The sequence below is a fragment of the Arachis hypogaea genome, chromosome 5, assembly GCF_003086295.3.
Source record: "Arachis hypogaea cultivar Tifrunner chromosome 5, arahy.Tifrunner.gnm2.J5K5, whole genome shotgun sequence".
Taxonomy (NCBI): domain Eukaryota; kingdom Viridiplantae; phylum Streptophyta; class Magnoliopsida; order Fabales; family Fabaceae; genus Arachis; species Arachis hypogaea.
In genome coordinates this window covers 116,055,068-116,058,603 of record NC_092040.1, presented here as the reverse complement: position 1 = coordinate 116,058,603, position 3,536 = coordinate 116,055,068, and the positions used below count along the sequence as shown (strand labels likewise).

Genomic DNA, 3,536 nt, shown 5'->3' with positions numbered 1-3,536 from the left:
GACTGACATTGGCTGTTATTGTAATTGTTCTGTTGGATGCCGCCCTGAGAATTATTGTTGAAATTCTGAGGTCTCTGTGGCTGGTCTCTCCACCTAAAATTTGGGTGACTTCTCCACCCCGGATTGTATGTCTTAGAATATGGATCATTATTGGGATTTCTAGGACCACTCCCCATGTAATTGACCTGTTCAGAAGAGGGTTGAGCATAATCATAATTATCATTCTGTACAAAATTACCTGTCATGTCATAAGAGATCTCTTGAGGTGGATTTTGGGTGTTGATAGCTGAGACTTGCATGCCACCCATCTGTTGAGTAAGTAGACTCATTTGCTGAGATATAAGCTTGTTTTGAGCAAGAAGAGCATTAAGAGCTTCTACTTCCATGATGCCCTTTTTCTGGGAGGTCTCAGAGTTCACAGGATTCCTGTTAGATGAATATAAGTATTGGTTGCTGGCAACCAATTCAATAAGCTCAATTGTCTCCTCTGGTGTCTTTTTCTTGTGCAATGAACCTCCTGCGGAATTATCTAAGCACATCTTGGACATATCACCCAAACCTTCATAGAAGATATCCAGTTTGGTCCATTGGGAGAACATATCTGGAGGGCATTGCCTAGTTAGTAGCTTGAATCTCTCCCATGCTTCATACAGAGTTTCACCATCTTTCTGCCTGAAGGTCTGAACCTCCATCCTAAGCTTAGTCAGCTTCTTTGGTGGAAAAAAATTTAGCCAGAAACTCCGTAACCACCTTGTTCCAAGTATCCAAGCTCTCCTTGGGTTGGGAATCTAGCCATAGTCTTGCTCCATCCCTCAGAGCAAACGGGAAGAGCATGAGTTTATACACATCTGGGTTCACTCCGTTTGTCTTCACAGTATCACAAATCTGCAGAAAATTTGAAATGAATTGATTTGGGTCTTCGTGGGGAAGACCATGATATTGACAGTTTTGTTGCACCAGAGTGACCAGTTGAGGCTTCAACTCAAAGTTGTTTGCAGTAATAGGAGGCACCACGATGCTTTTTCCATAAAGATCTGCAGTTGGAGAAGAGTAAGAGCCGAGCACTCTCCGTTGTTGCTCATCCCCAATTGGATTTTCCACATTGACATTAACAGCGTTATTATTTGCCATAGTGGTCTCTGCAGCCGTGTAAAGTCTTGCTTGTTGTAAACGTTGCCTGAAAGTTCTTTCAGGTTCAGGATCAAGGTCTAAGAGATGTTCTTTGTCTCTATTCCTGCGCATAAACAAACAGAAAACACGAAAGAATGGGAATCTCTACGTCAAAGTGCAAAGAGTTCCCAGTGAGGTAACCTGTGTAAAGAGATAAAAATATTGAATAAAATAAATAGAAGAAAAATAATAAATAGTCAACACCAAACTTAATTTCAGAAATTAAGAAAAAAATATTGGTCCTATTTAAAATTTTTTTTTTACTTTTTTTATTTTTATTATTATTTTTAATTATTTTTATTTTTTATTATTATTTTTTTACTAATTAATAAAAGAAAAAAAAGAAAAAGAAACGCACAGGGGGAGGGGGGTTAAACGAAAAGAGAAAAGGAAAAAAGAAAAAAAATTAATGTAAAAAAATAAAAAAATGCAAAATAAAACAAAATTATTTTTCTCTTTTTATTTTTTTTATTTTTATTTTTTTTGTTTTGTTTTTTTTTTCTCAAGTAATAAAAGAAAAAAGAAAAAAAATAAAACAAACAGGGGGAGGGGGTAAACGAAAAAGGAAAAGTAAAGAGAAAAAAAAACAACGTAAAGGACAAAAGGAACAAAAATAACGTAAAGAAAGAAAAGAAAAAAAAAAGAAAAATTAACGTAAAAATTTAAAGCAAAATCTGGAATTTTTTTTTTCGAAAATAATAAAACAAAAGTTAAATAAAATTAAAACTAAAACGCCTAATCTAAGCAATCAAACAACTAATAGTTGTCAATCACAGTCAATTCCCGGCAACGGCGCCAAAAACTTGGTGCGGATTTTTTTTACAACCCACACTTACTAACCGGCAAGTGTACCGGGTCGTACCAAGTAATACCTTACGTGAGTAAGGGTCGATCCCACGAGAATTGATGGATTAAGCAACAATAGCGTTTGATAGGATTAGTTAGGCAAATAGAAAATAGTGTTGGGATGCAATATGAAAAACATTAAATAATATAAAAAAATATTGAAGAAAGACAAGTAATTAAATTGGAAAGAAAATATGGAATGAAACAGTTAAGGCTTTAGAGTTATCTATTTTTCTGGATTAACTTTTCTTACTAACTATTTTAATTATGTAGGATTTAATTTATGGCAAACTATATGTGACTAGACCCTAATTCCTTAGACCTTCCTAGTCTCCTCTAAAATTCATTAACTGCCAATTCCTTGGTCAGTTAATTCCAATTAAAGGGCGATGATCAAATTTTAGTTTATATGCCACAAAAATTCTAATTACCCAAAAATAAAAGGATTATATGTCACGTATCCTATTAAATCCAGATAATTAAAATTAAGGAGAATATGTTTTCAAGCTGTTGTTCAAGTATAGAGCTTTTCCAAGTTATACAAGAACTCAAATAGAAAGAGGGTCATACTTCCGTTCCATCCAAATTCATAAGATAAAGAACGAAAACAATTCTTAAATATAAATCCAAAACATAAATTAAAATAGAAAAATCAAGAAAATCAATCCATTACAAATAGGCAGAGCTCCTAACCTTCACAATGAAGGATTAGCAAAAACTTGGTGCGGAATTTTACAACCCACATTTACTAACCGGCAAGTGCACCGGGTCGTACCAAGTAATACCTTACGTGAGTAAGGGTCGATCCCACGAGGATTGATGGATTAAGCAACAATAGCGTTTGATAGGATTAGTTAGGCAAATAGAAAATAGTGTTTGGATGCAATATAAAAATTATTGAAGAAAGGCAAGTAATTAAATTGGAAAGAAAATATGGAAGGAAACAGTTAAGGCTTCAGAGTTATCTATTTTTCTGGATTAACTTTTCTTACTAACTATTTTAATTATGTAGGATTTAATTTATGGCAAACTATATGTGACTAGACCCTAATTCCTTAGACCTTCCTAGTCTCCTCTAAAATTCATTAACTGCCAATTCCTTGGTCAATCAATTCCAATTAGAGGTTGATGATCAAATTCCAGTTTATATGCCACAAAAATTCTAATTACCCAAAAATAGAAGGATTATATGTCACGTATCCCGTTAAATCCAGATAATTAAAATTTAGGAGAATATATTTTCAAGCTGTTGTTCAAGTATAGAGCTTTTCCAAGTTATACAAGAACTCAAATAGAAAGAGGGTCATACTTCCGTTCCACCCAAATTCATAAGATGAAGAACGAAAATAATTCTTAAATATAAATCCAAAACATAAATTAAAATAGAAAAATCAAGAAAATCAATCTATTACAAATAGGCAGAGCTCCTAACCTTAACAATGGAGGATTAGTTGCTCATGGAATGTGGAATGAAAATCTCTATAGAATTCCCTAATGGAATTCCCCCTAATGGAATTGTT

The 3,536-nt window shown here is 33.7% G+C and overlaps 1 non-coding gene across 1 annotated transcript; it reads left to right on the top strand.

Moving 5' to 3' along the window:
- The first annotated feature begins 594 nt into the window (after nucleotides 1-594).
- On the top strand, nucleotides 595-701 carry LOC112731932 (small nucleolar RNA R71). Its single transcript, XR_003167680.1, has one exon. It is a non-coding gene; the product is annotated as a small nucleolar RNA R71 (small nucleolar RNA).
- Nucleotides 702-3,536: the final 2,835 nt, after the last annotated feature.